General features: G+C 37.9%; 1 long non-coding RNA gene across 1 annotated transcript in view; it reads right to left on the reverse strand.

The window, feature by feature from the left end:
* Positions 1-4,513: 4,513 nt before the first annotated feature.
* The window catches only part of LOC149001246 (uncharacterized), a 35,398-nt gene continuing 18,560 nt past the window's right edge, over positions 4,514-21,351 (reverse strand). The window contains exons 2-9 of the long non-coding RNA XR_016170827.1: positions 7,240-7,310; positions 6,974-7,063; positions 6,416-6,568; positions 6,187-6,275; positions 5,644-5,695; positions 5,400-5,468; positions 5,150-5,246; positions 4,514-4,739 (exon numbers count right to left, since the gene is read on the reverse strand). This is a non-coding gene — a long non-coding RNA (uncharacterized LOC149001246). The remainder of the gene's footprint in view (positions 4,740-5,149; positions 5,247-5,399; positions 5,469-5,643; positions 5,696-6,186; positions 6,276-6,415; positions 6,569-6,973; positions 7,064-7,239; positions 7,311-21,351) is intronic.

Raw genomic sequence — 21,351 nt, forward strand, 5'->3', positions numbered from 1 at the left:
TTGATCAAATCCTAAATAGGAAATAAAACGTAGAAGCATGCAAGGACTCATTCTCTTTATGTTTTTGACTTGAGGTAGGACTCTTGCAATAATACCCAGATTTGATTGATAATTTCCTATATGTAAAAGTAATAAATCTTTATTAGAATTTGTTAGGAAATATATAAAATCACCAAAATTATAGAAATTAAAGGAAAGGTGCAACATATTCATTTTCATATCATATTAGGGTAAATTGATATAAAACAATTGTAAATACATGGAAATATAGTTAATTAATCATATAAAATAATATGCATAAAATCAACTTATCAAGAAACGCAAAAGCTAATTTTGAAACTTAATATATAGATAATATAGATTTTAATAAAAAAACCTAACACTTTATGACTTACCTTTGGGATTGTTTAGTTGAACCTTATAGTGAGCTACAGAAATTGAGATTCATCTCTGATCCATGGATTCTACCCGAAATTGAAGGATATACAGAACTAGAATGCAAAAATCATTTTCATAATACAAAATTGAAAGACATAGCACACAAAGTTTACTGATAACATTTTCCCACAAGGGATTGTAAAGTTTCAAAAGTTCAGAGCTTCTCAAGTTAAGTACAAATCATTCAAAGTGTAGAAAGAAAAAAAAATAACAACCATTCTCAACCAACATGTAAAAATCAACAGATAACAACCAAATTGCTACTTAGAAGGTGAAGAGAACTCAGGGGCACCGGAAGCTTTAGGTGACAAGAGACTTGCTCCATGTATCGACACAGAACCAGCAACCGATCATCTATACGTGATTGCAAACCTTTCATCCACATGGTGCTGGTAAGCTAACATCTGAGACCGTGTGATGTATGGGTCCTCATTTGCTAGAGGAGGGTTTTGATGACCTGACACTTTTCTCAACAACGAAAATTACTAAAAGAAATACTAATATCATTGCTCAGGGGACATTCCTCATCCTCAACATCAATCCAGATACAATGAATATGTAACTTAGGAGTCCACCATAGGGAAGAATACAATTGTTCGTAGCTGAAGCATGTTGCATCCACCGAAGAATGATGTAGGGTGGGTTTAGAGGGATCACACTTTGAACACAATGTCTCACACAAGCTTGAAAAGAATGAATGGAATCACGGTGACCCCTTACATGGGAGGATGTATTATTGGATGATGTGACTAATAATGTGGGGAAGAGTTTCAGTTGCTTTTCCTTGATGTTGGTGCCACTAGTGTAATTTACCATAATAACCCTATAGATGGCATTAACATCAATCTAATGCTGAAATTTCTTTCTAGGTTCCCAAAATATACAATGCCCTTCAGCTGAAACATCAAGAATGGAAACTAGGTCTTCAATACCTAATTCAATACGAATTCCTTTTACATGAGAGATGGCTTTCAAGTTTTCCTCCAACCCAATAAAAGGTAGGTTTGCATCGAACATCTGAACCAGATAAGGAAAATACCAAAGTTGCGAGTATAGAATATTCTCTCTACCCATCCCTTTGAACTTATTAGCTAAACCCCAAGAGCAGAAGGTTTTAGTTTCTACCTCCCTTCCTTCTATAGATCGTTCCTCCAGTTTTTGAATTTTCGTTTAGCCCTTGGCCTTACAAAACGTGCAATTCCCTTACTGGCTCCTTGCCCTTCTTTGGCTTTTGTCCTTTTTTCACCTTGGGGGCCATCGTGGCTTATACTCATAATTTGCTACCTAGATTACAAAACATAATTATAAGTCATTGAACATGTTAAGAATTAATTCATTTTCAAAAAAACTCAAACAATATGATGCATACTTCGCATTTTCTTGAAACTCGAAAAAATATATTTAAATAAAATAAAATAAAAACAAACAACAGCCACTAAGCACTATTGTGTAGAAGAAAAAACGCAAATACATAATAAATGCTCATCTAAACCCTGCTAGCCCTAGCTACCGGTGTATGTCTTAAAACTTCTATTATGTCATGTGTAATCCATAACATTCAAAAATTAACATTGCTCTCCAACAAAGGTTTCTTTGATTCAAATTTTCCTTCTTATATTATTTGCACGTTGAAGGGGGAACATTCAAGTTTTCACAACATCCTTTAGAATGTAGTCAAGATCCAAACAAATATAGAACTTCTAAAACATATTTTTAACATCATAAATGGAGCTCTTTAGTAGTGCAGTATTGCTTGACAAAAAATAAATAAATAAATAATAAATAAAAAATAAAAGAAAAAGAAAAAGAAAGAAAAAGAGAAAGAAAGAAGAAGAAGAAGAAAGCAACAGCCTTGTAAACACACCGAAAACAAATTTACTACCCCAAAAAAATCAAATTTACCTGACAAAAAATTTAAATTTGGAGAGGTAAAGAAGGGAAAATCATTCATATTCATAGATCAAATTTTTGTTTGTTGGTTAGTTGGGAAACCCTTTCCAAGTAGCCTATGCTAGAGTTGATTAGTGTTTGTGAAATTTTAAAAGTAACCGCAAGCGCACGGTATCGTGTAGCTAACGGGTCGATCTCAAGGAGATATGCCACTTATAATTCAACTTCTTAATAGTAATGCGAGAGTGAAATGATTCAATTTTTGTTAACTAATCACTAAACTAAACAATCCTAATCTATATGTTTAATGCAATCGAATTGAAACGAAAAATAAATTAAACACAATCAATGCATAAATAAAAGACAGGAAAAAAAATGTGAACAATAAAAATAAAAAGGAAAAAAAATTAAAACCAGTTAGTATGTTAAAGCAGTCAGTAAAATTTAGATCATAGTTAAAATGCAAATGCAACACCACCCGTCACCAGAAGCAGAGGCACGACTGTAGGCTTGCTCCGGTTATGTGGTCTGAGATTATGAATGAATAGGCAAAAAGTAAATAACAGAAAGTAAATAACAAAGCAATAAAAGGAAAATGAAGCCTTAACCAAAGAGAGGCACGACTGTAGGCATCTCTGATCAAGGATCCAGGGGAAGGGAGAACAATAAATAATGCTGAAAGTAAATCCTAAATTAAGAATATAGAGGGGTAGATAGAAGCGGGAATGGAGGGAGGAGAGAAGATTAATAAAGAAGGTTACTTACTTGCGAATTGAACAAACGATTCGAATCTCAACCAACCCTAACAACCAGATCTAAATCTAGAATGATCTAAATCTGCAATTGCTAGACCCAGAGAAAAACGAATCTAAAAAAATTGAATCTTGAACTTGAAGCTTGAACTTGAATTGCATTACATAAAAAGATTAAACCTAAACATTGAATCTAAAAATTTAAATCTCACTAATGCAAGCAAAGAAAACTAGAGAAAACATAAATAAACTGAAGAGAGAAGAAAGAATGCTTCTACTAAGCTCTAAGACATGTTTTTTTTTTTTGATGGAGTATGCTCTCCTTTTATAGAGTTTACATGAGATATGAAATACGGCTGAATTTGAATAAAACTCAGGGTTTCTATTGACTCAACCAATTAGGGTTTTGACGTAGTAATCGCGCCGACTTAGAGAGATCAGATGCATAATTCCACCGTTGGATTTGAGGTTTAAGTAGTCGTGAAGCTCTCCTCCAAAAATCAGCATGATCGGATATTAGATGACCGTTCGATGAAGGGTTTGATCGAAACTGGACAGAGGCACTCAAAAACGGGATTTTTCCTCTTTTTAATTCTTTAATTAAATCCAAGATAAGAGATAAGATATTGAGGTATGCAAGGACTCTTTTCCATTTGGACTCTCTCAATAATATCTCTGTAGATTTGATTTAAAATCTCAGCCGTAGATCAAATTTGCCTTCTTTATCTCTTCAATATTTTGGAATTGGCCCATAATCACACATCTCTAGCCTATCATGTTCCAAATCAGACCCATTTTCGCATTTGAGAATTTGAATGGACTTCTTGACGTGTAAAATAGCATGATTCAAGCCCAAAACTCCAAATATTTGCTTAAATCTTGAAAAGTCTTAAAATCTGCAAAAACAACATAAAACCCAAGGTAACTCCACTCTAACTGTATAAAATGCATGCTTTATTCCCTAAGATTTCACACATAAATGTGCTCATCAATTAGTTAGACCACTATAACAAAAGTAATTTTTGACGACGGTTTAAAAGCGTTGCCAAAACCTAAAAACCGTCGCAAAAATTAATGGTTGACACCTACTATTCTATCGACACATCGTTGTCTATACTGCAGTCACGGAAAATGGGCGAAGGTTTTTGGGTACCGAGTAGAAAACTATTTTTGGCAATGCTTAAAACCATCGCGAAAAACAAAAATGAATGTTTGGAGGTAAATGCTAAATCGTCGCCAAAAAACACTTAGGGCGATGGTTATAATCATCGTTAAAGATGCAAGTTTGTTGTCTCGAAAGCCTCTAGACCTTTAGCAATGGTTTTGAAACCGTCGCTAAAAATATTTATATTTAAAAAAGAAAACCAATAATCAAAATTATGGCCAAGAACCTACAATCTTATTTTAAACCCATTCATCCACCTAATAATTTTATACAATGCTACTTGCTATTTCAAAAACTTGACAAGAAAGAAGCCAACACATGTATTGTACAACACCACAATCAATAAAATAATTAGAATCCAAAAACAAAATACATAGCTGAGTGTCTCAGTTTGCTTAACAATTTTAGAACATTCTCCTATTTCCTAAAAATGCAAATATTATGAGATCACTTCTCTGACGAATTAGGTCCTCAATAACTCAAAATCCAAACAACTACAAAAAAGAGAACACATAGTAACTCAGAATCTCATGATGGATTTCCTACTCAAACAAAGAGATCTCCCAAGAATTAAAACTCCCAAAAAACCCAATGTTCGGAAAATATTAAGATGTACAAAATTGCAAAGAAGTTTCAAACTATCACACAGTGGAATAGCTAAGATACTATAACTTTCCAAGATACTTTAATGGAAGTAACTAAAGCAATTTTGAATTAGAAATTGTTCTTTCTTTCTAGTGTCACAGGCATTTTTGTGTCCAATTCAAGTAAATTGCAGGGCCACCATACCCCAATGGGTCAAATTAGGAAGAGCAACGACAAGTGATGGTTTGCAATTTGCACCCAAGAAGGTAAAAAGAAACTAAATCTTATGAGTAATAACAAAATTAAGCAGAAGGCAAACCTGAAAAGCACCAGTAAAGGTCCATTTGAGTTGATTTGTAGTGAGTTGAGGAACAACTGATAGAACAGGCATTGTTGGCCTATACTTTGCAATTAATCTGCATTCATGTGAAATTTACATCAACACTTCTCATATAAATACAGACAAAATATGCAGCATTTCCAGCTGAGAGGAAACCAACAGAAGTTGTCACACAAAGAAACAAAAGAAATGTGCCTTATTTTGACAAAGCCATGACGGAAGAAATTACCCTTGCAGCCCTTCCTGATGAAGTGAAGCAGATAATTACAGAAGCTTTTACCTTAATTGCTGCACGAACCTGGATAAAAGCCCAAGACGTAGAACGAAGATTGTAAACAACTCTCATAAAAGAATTACGATCTAATCTAACTATTGATCCATTTAGTAATGACAACTGCTAATCAAAAGGTTAAGGCCCAAAAGAAAATACTGCAGAGGAAGCTATCAAGTACACGTGTGTCATTGGTTCTCACCATATTTGACAGTCTTCTTGAAATACAAATCTTGATTGAAAACCTTCTCCGCCTGAGGACATAGCATTATAAGAAAATATAATGATATAAACTTATAGAGTTCATATGATAATTAGCTACATAATGAAGATGTACTAGTATGTGAGCCATATGTACAGATGTATAACAGAAAAAGAATCAGTCCAACCTCGCCCCCACGCAAAAAAAAAGAGGAAGGGGGGCAGAATCAGTCCAATACCACATGAGTACAAGCAGGAAAAAAAAAAGAGACTGAATGAATTCAATGAGGAAACATACTCTAGTAATTCCTTGATGTTCTATAGTGACACAAAAGCTACCAAGAGGAATGGTTGCATTCAATATGAATTGATGATATACATTCAACAGAAGAGGAAAACTTCAGACCACAGGCAATGTCAAAACATATTGTGAGTGACAATAATCAACAGCACACACTTAATGTCAATTTGGACTACTTAACAAAACGTGAACAATATAAACTTTTTTTGAAGTAATTTTCACCGAAAGATGAGGAATACACACCTCAGCAAAAATTTTACCAACAGTGGTAAGAGTCTCTATAGGGTACAATCCTCTTAGAGTTTCTGCACTTAAAAGAATTGCATCACTATCTGCGTCAACAAAAAATGAAGAGGTATACATTAGATCCTGCAATGCAACATGTCATATAGAACAAGCAAAACAATGTCCTATTCAATAAAACATGAGGAGACAGTGCACCAGGATATTAAGGACCTCAACATCAACTTACCATACCATCTATAATACAGCATTGGCAACATCAGTTGCTTTTGCACAAGTAGATCTCAAGTAGTCAGTCATACTGTCCACAACACGAGTAACCACTGCAGGCTTTCCAGCCATATTGCACTTGAAAACAGCAGCCTTTTGAAATGAAAAAAACCTAAAAATTGAGAAGAATAAACAGCAGTGTATAGTCAGATTTGCACAAATACTACCAATTGTAGAAGCTCACTAGCACAAAATAGATGAGGTTTACTGAAGTAGAAAAATGGAAAATTAGGGCAATAGGACAGCACAAGAGTAGTCATTGCTAACAAATCATTGAATTTATAGTCGACCTAGAACAAGCAACATAGGTCTGAATGTATTTTAGCATTTACTCGTCTGACAGGAAAAAGGTATGAACATGCCACGTAGGTTAGAAGGATCCAACTTTAAAGCAAGACCTATCCAACCAAGATTACTACAAGAAATAAAGTCGCATCATAAAATTTTGCATATTTGTTCACTTGGGGCAATCGAAGACCCATACATTATTCCTCTGTCAAATGTTCAGAAACCTGACCTTTTCAGGAGGAAGATCTATGCTCAGATTCCCATGAGAAAGAATAATTCCATCTGCTTCTTGTAGAATCTCATCAAAACAGTTTAGGCCCTGTAAGCAATTGCAAGAAAAGAAATTTGTAAACCTGCAAATTAGCATTCTTAAACAAGCACTAGTACCAAACAGGGTCACCATTGAAAATCAGATTTTTATTTCTCATTATTTTAAGACAATCGCTAACTTAACCAACAATTTTTCATCCCACCTAACCTGGTTTGCCAGCTTACCTCTATGTTTTCAATCTTTGCAAAGATCTGGTCTGTCAAAGATCACCCAATTTGGAGAGAAACTGCTGTGTCTGCATTAGAAGATTATACAAGACTGGTCACAGGTTGCAATAAGACAGTAGAATACAATCATTTTGACCAAAAGAAGGCAAACATAAACAGGCAAATCACAAAAAAAAGGGGGTTACAAGAGGGATAAGTATGTGATAAAGCCCAAAGTACAACTATCAAGAACAGTACTTGCATGGCGGACATCTTCCGCATGCCAGTATATGAAAAGGAGAGGAATCTATATTATTATGAACACCCCATGTGCTTATAACCTGTTGCTACGCAATCCTGCACGTCTCCTCAACCGAATGAACCTGCAAGAATGAGCTTGACCGGGGTGGTCGAGTTTCACCTCCGACGATCTAGTTAGGAAATTCTCCGATTAAGGAAGACAAGAAAGTAATGAACAATAGAGTATTGAGTAGTGATAGCTCAATTCAGTGTATCTTTCTCTTGTATTCTCTTACCCTTTTATAGGTTTTCTCTGTACAAGTTTGATTGGGATTCAAACATTGTTTAGACTGCAGTCCTCTTCTTAATGAATGAGTCCTACTCAAATATGGGTAGTTGAATCCCAATTGAATACCTTTTCTTTGGCTACAAGTCTTATCGAATTCGTCTTGCTATTCAGCCTTTGTACTTGTTCGACCGACCTTGTCTTGGTCGGTTTGACTTAATCCGAATTGCTCAACCCGAACTGGTTCAGGCTAGTTTATTTCTCCTTTATCATAAGCCCCCCAGTCTCTGAAATCCGAACTTCATACTGTTCGATTTTAGAGATTTAATGATTGAACATGCTTGAGCTCCCGACCACTGTAACTTGAGCTATTTGAAACTTGATTTGGGAGGCATTATTGCTGATGTCACTGATAGGACAGTGCGCCATAATAAGGGAAACGACGGCGCACGACTTTTTGCATGTTCACCTTTATTGACACGTGTACACACATTCATGGCATCTCATAATTGTTTTGAATTTTAAAAGACATGAATTCCAACCGTTCTTCTTTCTTCATCTCGTTGGATTTGAATCTTTTAAAGATAAGAATCTCTTTGATAGTTGGATGGGGATTACTCTTGAAGACGTTGGATTGGGATTTTTTCTAGAAATTATGCAACCACCCTTTTTGATCCGTTAGATTAGAACTTTCTGAAGAATATAAGAACCTATCTTCCTTTTTCTTCTTTCATTTCTGCTGCCTGTGGTTTTTGTTCATGAAGAAGGTGAACAGTGCTGCCTGCGTTTTTTGTTCTTCCCATCTTCGTTGAAGCTTCTCTTGCTGATTCCTTTCACCAGTAAGTTCATTTTTGCTTCCTGATGTTTTTGATGGCTTTTATTCTTGATTCCGTGCTGTATTATAAGATTGCTTTGCATTTCTTTTTGTTTCTGCTTCTCTGTTTTCTGCTACTGTAACCTTAGCTTCTTATTTGTGATGGGTGTCAAGAAGATGGCCTCTAGGCCTTCTAGGGTTCCCTCTAGCCAACCCTCTTCTGAAAGCGAGACTGTTCGTTCTGAGAACAGTGGGGCTTCCTCTTCTGGGTATAGCAACACTGAGAGTGATACTTCTGTTAACCCGACCTTGTCTCCTGATGCTCGTCCAAATTTGCTTAGTGACGCTGAGTTTAGGTCATTAAGTATTCGTGCTCGATTTCGTACGAATAAGAGAAAATGGCTAAAAAGCCATTCTTCATCCGAGCTTGAATTTTTAGAGAAGTCGACCTAGGACGTGCGAACACATAGACTTTGATCCTAGTAGTTCAGGTCTCAGCTTTTTTCCTTCCGAGCTGACTGAGAGTGACTTGGACCTTATCCGAGCTCGATATGCGATTCCTAATGATTTTGTGATCAGGTCCCTTCTTCTCATGAACGAGCTCACCGACCTCCCTTAGATGAGTTTGCTGTGTATGAGGATACTTTCATTAGTGGCTTTAGGCTTCCCGTACACCCAGTCTTTATAGACATTCTTAATCATTTTGAGATGTGTCCAGGGATGTTGGCGCCAAATAGTTGGCATAACATAATTTGTTTTTGGGGCTTCTGTAAGCAAAATGAGGTCGGTGTGATTCCGACCTTAAATTTATTTCTTCCATTTTTATGCACAAGAAGCAAGAGCAAAGTCGTTGGTTTTATCTTTCAAAACGAACTGCTCTTCACTCTAGATGGGAGGGTAATTTTGTAGGAAAAGGCACCCTTCCTTCTAATACCAAGGGTTAGAGATCCAGGTATTTCTTTGTTCGTCCTCCCTCTCCTCCTAGCTTTCCGACTTCTTGGCCAAAAAAACCTAGGGAGGATTCAAATGCCATCCCTCCCCTTTCTCGTTCAGAACAAGAAGCAATGGATCGTATTCGGATGATCCCCACTGAAGATCGGAACTTGCTTGCTGTGAATGAATATTGTCCGGAATATCTGAATATCCTTCATCAATGGGGGTTCTTGACTGGTAAGATGTGTACATTTTCTTTTGTTTCATTCGTTTTTATTTTTTGCCAAGTTATCTTACTCGGAAATGATGCAGTGTTGCTCGGTGAGGAAGACTTCGAAGATGCTGCATCCACTATGCTGCAAGTGGAGGAAAAGCTTCCGACCAAGCCGGACAAAGCACCGGCCTGTCCTGCCTCTTCTTCAAAGGGGAAAATCTCCCGAGTTCGGAAAGAGAAGCCTTCCGACCTCCCTTCCCGACCATCTAAGAAGGTGGCTAGCTCGAGTGTTGGTTCGAAGAAAGCCTCAGATTCTGATCCTCATCCATCTCTGGATGAGGGTATTTCTTTTAAAGATGTCCTTGGGTCGGAGGGGCCCCAGGGCCGACCAACATTCCCCGACCAGATTGGTCGTTGGATACCAACTCTTCAATGTTCAACGGCACTTCTTCTTCCATTTCTAGAGTTGCCAACGAATGGATGTCTGGAGTTCTTCTTCCAACCGATATGGCTTATCTCCAGGCGTTTGGTCGTCTTAAGGCTCACGGTATTATTGTTAGGTATGTGGTGACCACCTAATTTTGGTGATTTATTTTTATTTTGTTTATAACCATTTTTTCTTTTGGTTATAGGATGGCTTGTGCCTTAGTTCAATCTGTTGGTCAGAGTATTCATTCTGCTCGGGAAGACTACTTTTCTATGCAGAAATCCGAGCAACGTGTCAAGGAATTAGAGGCTAAATTGTCGTCCTTGAAATCGAGCAAGGATTCTTTAATTGCTTGGGAAGCCGAGTTGATGAGCGAGGTAGCTGCTGTGAAAGGAAGAAATGAAGCTATAATGCTCGAGAAGTCCTCTCTTTAGACTCGTTTAGATGAGACTGATGGTCGGCAAGGATGCTGAGATCTCTAGTCTCCGAGCTAAACTAGAGAGTTTGGATAGTGCAGTTGCTCGTTTGACCAAGCTGGTTAAGGAGAAGGCTCCTTGCGTCTTTGAAGACATTCCTAATGAACTTCGTCATGAAGTTATTAAGAGATGGGACAGGACGGCTGGATGCAGGAAATTTATGGCTAAGGTCGCTGCTCCAAGGTACATTTATGCTCGCGTCAGACCTACCAAGGAATCAAAGGGGCTTTCAAGGATTTAGATCTTAAGAGATTCAAAGGTTTGGTCAACCCTGAAATTTATGACGACCTCAAAGTTCCTCGTCCTTAGTGGTGTGTTCAGATTTCCCAAGCCCCAGAATGTTGAAGTAGTTGGTTTTTTAGACTGGGATTGGGACCCAATGCTTGAGGTCGGGAGTCCAGCTGCTTCTTCCAAGGACAAGTCTGATAAGAAGGTTCCTGAGTGACTTTATCTTTGAAGACTTGATTGCTTTTGTATATATGTATGACTTTTCTGGTCCTTATTTCATGTATGTTTGGCCTTTTTAGGCCTTTGCTTTAATTGATATTGAATATTTTTTGAGGCCAAGTAATTTTGCTCGGTGCATGTTTGATTTTGGTATCCTGAAGTTCTTTTGATGCCTAAGCTTACTTAGGTCTTTTTTATGCTTTTAGTTCCGTAGCTTGATTAAGGGAATGGTCATAACTCATAAGTCATTCCACTCCGAACATCGAACGTCGTGCCTTTCTAGATTTTTGACTACAACTGCTCAGTTTTTCTTATTCTTCATATTTTCCGAGCACTGTAGGTCGGTTTTTTGTTAGATGCTTCAGTTTTACTTATGTTTTTTGGTTGCCTACGAAATTAGGTCTTTTGGTGCCTAAGGAATTTAGGTCTTTTTGTGCCTAAAATATTTAGGTCTTTTAGTGCCTAAGGTGTTTAGGTCTTTTAGTGCCTAAGGTGTTTAGGTCTTTTAGCGCCTAAAGTGTTTTAGGTCTTTTAAAGTTTTATTTAGTGCGTAAAGTGTTTTAGGTCTTTCGATGCCTAAGGATTTTAGGTCTTTTGGATGCCTAAGAAGACTTGGGTCTTTTGAATGCCCAGGAGACTTAGGTCTTTTGAAGTTTTTATTCCTGTTCTTATTCCACCGAGCATCATAGCTCGGTTTCTGATTTAAGCTGTGATGATATGCTTGGAAATTCAAAGGATTGACAAAACCATGGTCCTTAAAGCGGCAAAGCGACCAAAGCGATTGGGGCTCCGTCTTGGCGATTAGGCGACTAAGCGGCGCTTAGGCTGCAACAAAGTGACCAAAGCAGTTTAGTCAATATTTTTAATATAACTACTTTTTAATACAAATACTTTTTATAATAAACTAAAGTACTAAACAAACATTCAACAATCACATTCATAAAAATAAAAAACATTCAAGAATCACAATTATGAAAAATTATCCAAAAAAGAATAAAAACATAACCTCATCTCATCAAACATCATAAGATCATAACAATAATTATGTAGTATGTACTATATCAGTAATCAATGTGAAAAATGAAAATGAAAGAAAAGTAGTATGTACTATGTCAGTAATCATTGAATATGGCTTATGCTTCATATTATGTTGCCGGTAGGCACTTTGGGCCTCTATTCCGAAATGGCTCACATATTTAAATTTATATACGGCATTATAGAATAAATTATGATTAAAAAAATAATAATAATATGCACAAATTACAAAATGTAAAAAAAGCGGTTGCTTCAGCATCTAGGCGGCAAAGCGGTAGTGTCTAAGCAAAAAAGCGGCAAGAAATCAGCCCGTTAGTTAAGCGGTCACAATTTAACCGGTTCAAAAACCGCTTTGATAACCATGGACAAAACTTCAATAGCTATATTTAACAAGGCAAAGCCTCAAAAGTCTGAGGCATAGAAAGTCAAAGACTAAGTCATGAATGTCTAAAAATTTAAAAAGACTAAAAAATACAGGTATCGCAAACTTCCATATTTGATGAGGACTTGATACTATTCTATATTGATAGTATTTCCTCAAGTTGTTCAAGTTCCAAGTTCGAGGTATTAGCTGCTCGGTCCCTGGATCTCACAACTTGTATGCTCCAGGTGCAACTTGTTGCACTACGATGTATGGTCCTTCCCAATTTGGAACTAACTTTCCTTGATTTGTGGGATCAGAAGCGGATGATTTTCAGAAGACTAGATCTCCAGGGAGATATTGTCTTGGTTTAACTTTTGCATTGTAATATGTTGCAATGCGTCTTTGATTTCTTCCAGACGATATTGTGCTTTATCCTTGATTTCTTCGATGAAATCTATATTTTCCCTCATTCCTTCAATGTTTGCTTCTTCATTGAATTCTTCTTCTCTAATAGATCCGACCTTAACTTCCACAGGAATTCGAGCTTCGACTCCATAAGCTAGTCGGAATGGGGATTCGCCAGTGGTCGTTCTGGCAGTTGCTCGGTAAGACCATAGAACTTTAGGTAATTCTTCTACCCATCTGGCTTTGGATTGATCCAATCTTTTCTTTAATCCTTCGAGCATTGATCTATTGGTAACCTCTACTTGACCATTACTCTGGGGATATGCTATAGAAGACCAAAGATGCTCTATACCATGCTATTTGCAGAATCGTTTGAATTCAGAGTTTTCGAATTGTTTTTCGTGGTTGGCGACGATGATTTTTGGGATACCATACCGATACATGATATTATGTGTGACGAATTTTTTCATCTGATCAGTATTGATTGATGCTAGTGCCTCGGCTTTGACCCATTTATTAGTGATCTATTGCCACCACCAGATATTCTCTACTTCCTGTAGCTTTTGGTAGTTTCCCTACTAAGTCTATCCCCCATCTAACGAAAGGAATTGGGGAGAGGGTTGATGTTAAAGGCATTGCAGGAGCGTGAGGTATGTTGACATGTGCCTGGCATTTGTCACACTTCGGACATATGTTTTCGAGTCTTCTTGTAGTGTGGGCCAGTAATACCCTTGCCTTATTACCTTATCTGCTAGCGCTTTAGCTCCTATATGACTTCCACAGTTTTTCTCATGAATTTCTCTTAAGATGACAACTGCCTCTAGAGCCTTGATGAGCACATTTATGTGTGAAATCTTAGGGCATAAAGCATGCATTTTTAACACTTTGAGTGGAGCTACCTTGGGTTTTATGTTGTTTTTGCAGATTTTATGAATTTATAGGACTTTAGCGAATATCTAGAGTTTTGGGTATGAAACATGCGATTTTACACGTCAAGAGGTCCGTTCAAATTCTCAAGTGCGAAAGTGGGCCTGATTTGGAGCATGATGGGCTAGAGATGCAATTATGGGCCAACTCCAGAATATCTTGTAAAATTATATTATGATTTTTTTTTATTGTAATTGAGAGTTGTATGGGCCCACAAGTTGTCAAAGACTAGGATTTTTTATTTTTTTAGAAGATTTTATTTTGTTAGATTTAATTTATTTCTCTAATTAGTTTTTTTCTCTCTCTTCCCACTAACATTATTTTCACTATTTTATTTTAATTTTTTTCCTTAATTAACTCAAAATCATTTTTCTAAAAGTATATTTTTTTCCTTCTTTCCACTCTTTCTCTGTCTTCTCCACCTTCTCTACGTGTAACTCAATCTTAAGTTTTATTTTTTTATTTATTCTTTTTATCCACTTTCCCTCTTAACGTATTTCAATTTTTTATTTTATTTTATTTCTCCCCACATTCTCTCTCTCTCTCTCTCTCTCTCTCTCTCTCTCTCTCTCTCTCTCTCTCTCTCTCTCTCTCTCTCTCTCTCTCTTTATTTCTAATGAATTTTGCTATTTCTTTATTTGTTTTCTTTTTCTATTTTACTCTTTTGTTATTATTATTATTAGGTATTATTATTTTATTTCTTTGTTTATAAATTATTCTCCTTCTTCTATAAATATTATCTCCCTCTTAGGTCTAGGGGACACTTGATTTTTTCTTTAGTTTACTTTAGTTTTACACTTTACTTTCTCTTTAGTTTTACTTTAGTTTTGCACTTTCTATTCTCTTTAGTTTGCTCTAGGTTTTCTCTAGTTCTCTGATTAATTTGTGGGTTCTAGTTTTTAGATTAAATGTTTAGGAATATTGAAGTTATGTAATTTTTCTTTTATGCAAGTGTAATTCCTTTAGTTTTATCAATGCAATCTCAAGTTTGAGGATTCGCTTTCTCTCTGGGTCTAGCAATTGCAGATCTAGATTATTCTAGATCTGGCTGTTAGGGTTGGTTGAGATTCGAATCGTTTATTCAAGTTTTGTTTGAAAGATGCAAGTAAGTAAGATTCTTCAATAATCTTCTCTCCCTCCTCCATTCCCGCTACTAGCTACCCCTCCATATTCTTAATTTAGGATTTAAATTTCAGCATTTACTTACTATTCTCCCTTCCCCTAGGTCCTTGATCAAAGATGCCTACAGTCGTGCCTCTCTTTGGTTAAGGTTTCCCTTTTGCTATTATTGCTTTGTTTATTGCTTTGTTATTTCTTTCTGCAATTTCTTTGTTCGCATTATTTTTCCTATCTTCTATTTATGCATTGGTTATGTTTGCTTTATTTTTTTCGTTTCAATTCGATTGCATTAGATGTATGGATTAGGATCGTTGGTTTAGTTTAAGTAATTAGTTAACAAAAATTGAATCATTCCACTCTCGCATTACTATTAAGAAGTTGAATTATAGGTGGCATATCTCCCTAAGATCGACCCGTTAGCTACACGATATTGTACGCTTGCGGTTATTTTATTTTGCAAACAAGCCTCTAGGCATCGTAGTAATGGTCGGGTTAGAGAGTTTTTGTATAACTTGTCGTTTCTGACTGTGTATCTGGCTGCTCTTTGTTTTACAGCTCTAGCTTCTTTTGGATCTTCTGGTAGTAAGTCATTTTCCAGATAATTGACTATGTGAGTCATCCATCCATGCTCGGTCTGTACGTGCATCTGGTTGGTCAGATTTATGCTCGGAAATTGGAGCTCTTCCATGTATACGATTGGTTCTGTAGCATCCATATTTTCCGTAGCTAATCTGGATAGAGCATCTGCTTGTTCATTTTCTGCCCTGGGGACTTGTCTGATTTGGATGCTTTTGAAGTGTGGTTTATATTGGTCGACCATAGATAGATATCTACTCATCCGCTTTCTTTTGCTTCATATAGTCCGTTTACTTGATTCACAATTAATTGTGAGTCGCTTCCGATCTCTATGTTCTGGATGTCGAGGGCCTTTGCTATACGAAGACCTGCGATTAATGCTTCATATTCTGCTTCATTATTCGAGGTTTTGAATTTGAAGTGAAGTGCATATCTTATTTGGAATCCACCTGGGCTTACCATGAGTAATCCCGCTCCACTTCCTTGTGCATTACTAGATCCGTCTACCAAAAGTATCCATTTTTTGACATTTTCAGAGGTAGCTTCGGCCTGCTCATGCTCCGGTTCTGAAGTTTCGAGGATGAAATCAGCAAGGACTTGTGCCTTAATAGCTGGTCATGGTCAGAACTCAATTTGATGTTCGCTTAACTCTATCGCCCACGTCACCAGTCTCCGGCTAGGTCTGGTTGGTGCAGTACTTTCTTAAGAGGAAAGTTTGTTAATACTGCTATAGGATGTGACTGAAAATATGAACTTAGCTTTCTTGGGCCTACGACCAGGGCCAAAGCTTGTTTATGTACCTCTGGATACCTTGTTTCTGCATCAAGAAGTACGTGACTCACGAAGTAAACCGAGCTTTGTTGTTTCTCTTCCTCTTGTACGAGCACCGCACTGACGGCTATAGGTGAAGTAGCTAAGTAGATGATTAATTCTTTTCCGGTGGTCGGTCGTACAAGCAAAGGTGGAGTAGTCAATTTCTCTTTTAATTGCTCGAAAGCCTGTTGAATTCTTCGCTCCATTCTGGTATTCCCTTTTTGGATATATTCTTCAGAGATTGAAAGAAAGGGAAACACCTTTCCCCTGATCGGGCAATTAATCTATTTAAAGCAGCAACCCGACCAGTGAGACTCTGAATTTCTTTGATGCTTTTTGGTTGTTTCATCTCCTGTATGGCTTTAATCTTTTCAGGATTGGCCTCTATCCCTCTTTGGGATACCATAAACCCCAAGAACTTTCCTGATGATACTCCAAAATCACACTTCTCTGGGTTGAGCTTCATTTTGTATGTGCGAAGTATATCAAATACTTCTGCTAGGTCTTGGAGGTGGTCGGATTGAGATGTGCTTTTAACCAACATATCGTCAACATAAACCTCCATATTTTTGCATATTTGCTATTCAAATATTTTGTTAATTGCTCTTTGATAAGTTGCCCCTGCATTTTTCAAGCCGAAGGGCATTACTTTGTAGTAGTAACTATCCCTATCGGTCATGAATGTTGTATGCTTTTGATCATCTGGATTCATCAAAATTTGATTATATCCTGAGTAGGCATCCATAAAACTCAGCATCTCGTGGCCTACAGTTACATCAATGAGTAGATCTATTCTTGGCAAAGGGTAACAATCCTTTGGACAAGCCTTATTGAGGTCGGTATAATCCGTGCAAATTTTCCATTTTTCGCTTGCTTTTTTCACCATTACCACATTGGCTAGCCAAGTTGGGTGATCAATGGGTTTAATGAATCCGGATTGCTTTAGCTTATGCACTTCTGTTAGGATAGCCTCATGCTTTTCTAGAGAAAATTTTCTTCTCTTCTGAATTGCTGGAATTGCATGAGGTTCGGATGTTCAATTTGTGCTCGGCTACTCTTCTATCTATTCCGGGCATGTCTTCGGCCGACCAAGCGAAGACGTCTGAATTTTCTTGTAGAAATTTGGTCAACCTGACTTCGAATTCTTCCTCTTGTTCTGCTCCGATCATTGTTCCTTGATCTTCTTTTGAATTCAGACTAATTCTTTCCAACTTTTCTACTGGTTCTGCCCTTTGCATTGTTTCTTCGTCTCGATCATCCCTGATTTCGACCGACATGGTCGAGCTTGTTTTTGCTCTTTTTCTCATGTAGTTGGTGTAACTTTGTCGGCTTCCTTTCTGGTCAACGGAGCATTCTCCTATGCCCTTTTTTGTGGGGAATTTCATCTTCATGTGTAGGGATGATACTACTGCTTCTAGAGTCCAAAGGGTTGGTCGACCTAAGATCACATTATAAGTAGACAAATCCCGGACGACCATAAAATTTAATTGAATGACCCTACCTCTAGGGTATTCGCCGATGCGGAGATCTAATCTAATAGTTCCCTCTGCTCGGGTGGAGGATCCTGTAAAGTAGTATAGGTGTGTCCCACAGGGGACTAGCATACTTTCTTCCAGCTTTAACTTTCTGAAAGCTTCTAGTGACAGGATATCTGCTGATGACCCTGTATCCACTAGAACTCTATGGACCTCAGATCCGGCCAAAGTGACTTTGATGACTAGGGCATCGTCGTGGGGAGTGTTTATCCCTTGTTTGTCTTTGGCTAAGAAGGCGATTGGTTCTGACATGACCTTCTTTGGCTTTTCGAGTTCGACGTTCCCTACATATCTCGCTTTTCTCTTGGCTTGTCTAGTTGATTCCTCTGTTGGGCCGCCGAACACCGTAAATATTGGTGGTCGTCTCCGATCACCTCCTCCCTCCTTTGGTCGGGCCTTGTGATTTGGGTATCTTTCCCTACTTGGAGATCTCACTCTTTTTTATTCCCTTCTTGTTTATGGTCGGCTGACCTGGCTTGGTTGGATATACTTCTTTAGTTGTCCTTGAGATATTAATTTCTCAATTTCTGTTTTCAATAGTCTACAGTCATCCGTCCAATGTCCATGATCTTTGTGGAATTCGCAATATTTACTTTTATCACGTTCCTCTGGTCGGGAATACAGCTTGCTTGGCCATTTGAGAATTCCTTGATCTTGATTTGCATTAGGATCTCCGATCTTTTTAAATCTGATATCCCTTCTTGGCCAGTCCGACCATCCCTGGTCGGGTTTATGGTCGGTTTCTTAACCTGGAGTTTTTCTTTATGCAATCTTGCTTCAGTGATTGGATGCTCCTTTTTTCGGCATTCGATTGTTTCTGAAATCTCTGCTTGTTTGTGACATCGTTCAAGAAGGTCTTCATATGTTTTAAGCATATCTAGCAGGAGTCGCTCGAGCAGACCTTCATGACTGAGTCCTTGGTACAATGCGTGGAAAGCGATCTTCACATCAAGATTTTCAATCTGCATGGTCAGATTGTTGAATCTTTGAAGAAAACTTCGGATGGACTCCGCTCGCCCTTGTTTTATAGAAAACAAGGTATCTTCCCTCTTTTTGGTACCTACTCTACTTTGAAATCGTAGTAGGAAAATCCGACCTAGATGGTCAAAACTTTTGATAGAGCCGTTTGGAAGTGCCAAGTACCAGTCCAACGCTGCTCCAATCAGTGAAACGGGAAAACTTCGACACATGGCTGCTTCACTATGTCTAAAAGTGGACATAACGGACTTATAATGTATGATGTGATGCTTTGGACATCACGATCCATCGAAAGCGGTAAAAGTAGGACACTTGAAGCCTTTTGGCATCTCTGCTTCTGAGATGCTTTGGATGAAAGGATACTCTTTTAAGACAGCATATAGCTCGTCTTTGCCAAGGTTCTTTAATTTTTTGACTGTTTCATCCAACACAGCTATGCGTTTATTCATCTCCTCATCCCACTTATTTGGACTGTTGTGACTTTTTTTGTCCTTTGAATTTTTTATTGGATCTGTGCTGCTTCCCCGGTCTCCGTCCTCATTGATTGGAGGATTTTCTTCTGGAATAACTTCTTTAGAAGCTCGAGATTTTTCTATCTCCTTCCCCTTCTCTTTCTGCAGCTCTTTTAGGGATGGTCGGGCTGCTTGGTCAAGCACAAGTGGTCACTCATGTCTGCTCCCCTCCAGAATTTTTTGTTTTTCCTGAGAACCTGCTTCGGGAGCAATTATATGACACATGGCCATCCTGACCAATTCGCTCAAGGACAAGATTTCTTTTTTGAGCTTAAATTGCTCTTTTTGAATTTCGACAAATTGATGCATTGTCGCGAATTGATTTGTTGGAGGCTTTGGAAGAATTGGAGGATCTTGCTGAATTTGGTGTTCAGGAATTTTTTTCAATTCCTTGCGGAGTTTCGTCCTGATCGACCTCCTTTTCTTCGTCAGATCCGTCTCATGTCAATATAATTCTAATCTGGTTTTCATAATGGCTTTTTGATCAAGTTCCCACAGACAGCGCCAATTGTTACTACGCAATCCTGCACGTCTCCTCAACCGAATGAACCTGCAAGAATGAGCTTAACCGGGGTGGTCGAGTTTCACCTCCGACGATCTAGTTAGGAAATTCTCTGATTAAAGAAGACAAAAAAGCAATGAACAATAAAGTATTGAGTAGTGATAGCTCAATTCAGTGTACCTTTCTCTTGTATTCTCTTACCCTTTTATAGGTTTTCTCTGTACGAGTTTGATTGGGATTCAAACATTGTTTAGACCGCAGTCCTCTTCTTAATAAATGAGTCCTACTCAAATATGGGTAGTTGAATCCCAATTGAATACCTTTTTCTTTGGCTACAAGTCTTATCAGATTTGTCTTGCTATTAAGCCTTTGTACTTGTTCGACCGACCTTGTCTTGGTCGGTTTGACTTAATCTGAACTGCTCAACCCGAACTGGTTCGAGTTAAACCGAACTGGTTCAAGCTAGTTTATTTCTCCTTTATCATAACCTGAATGAAGAATTGCAATATTAAGACAAAACTGGAAAGGGAGCAAAAACCCCACTTCTCATATACCTTCTCGATGGAAGATTCAATGGAGAAGCCGTTGCGAACGAATTAGTTGAGTTGTTGCTGGGACTGGGATCGTATGATTGAAGTTATGATCTGGCTGTCGATAGGTCTTCAATCTTCTTAGTTACAGGGTTTGTAGAAGAAACAATGCTTTCAGTGAGAAAGCATTCATAAGATGCGGGAAAATGCTTAGGGATCAACATGTAGAGAGCAACGTTTGAGTTTTCGTGGTGTAGGATCGAGTGAGATGACGGAGACACGTTATCCTTGGTGACCAACGAAGCAGAGTATCCATGAGTGAGAGCGAGAAAGAGAGTGTGTGTAGGAGAACAGAAATAGACTTCTGGAGTTTTCGCGGAGAAAACAATTCTATTTTTCCCTACGGTTGGAGAATAGTGTCACCCTACATTGGGTTTTTGACAACGATTTCACATAATTTATGCCTCTTTGTCCATAATTTCTTTCTCACCTCAGAGTTACCTTTTGGCATTAACCATACCCTTGTTTGCTTCATCCCTAAATCTGAAACCCCTAGAAAACTGTCGGACTTTCGTCCTATCAGTTTATGCAATGTTACCTATAAACTTTTAGCAAAAATCCTTGCTAAAAGACTCAAACCTTGTTTGCATAATATCATCTCTCCCTATCAAGGCGCCTTTGCCCCCAACAGACAAATCACGGACAACATTATGATTGCACATGAGATCTTCCATTTTATGAGCACAACTAGATCCAAAACTGGATATGTTGCTCTTAAACTAGATATGTCCAAAGCATATGACAGAGTAGAGTGGGGAGTCATCATTAACTTGTTTCGAATGTGGGGCTTCGACAACCATTGGTGTCAACTTATCAAAACCTTGATTTCTTCGGTATCATACTCAATAAAGCTGAATGGAAGCCCTTTCCAATTGTTCACTGCTTCTAGGGGACTTAGGCAGGGATGCCCCTTAAGTCCATACCTCTTTCTCATGAT

This window comes from Hakea prostrata, chromosome 11 (assembly GCF_041222555.1).
Source record: "Hakea prostrata isolate BN-2017 chromosome 11, UWA_Hpros_2, whole genome shotgun sequence".
In the NCBI taxonomy this organism is placed as follows: domain Eukaryota; kingdom Viridiplantae; phylum Streptophyta; class Magnoliopsida; order Proteales; family Proteaceae; genus Hakea; species Hakea prostrata.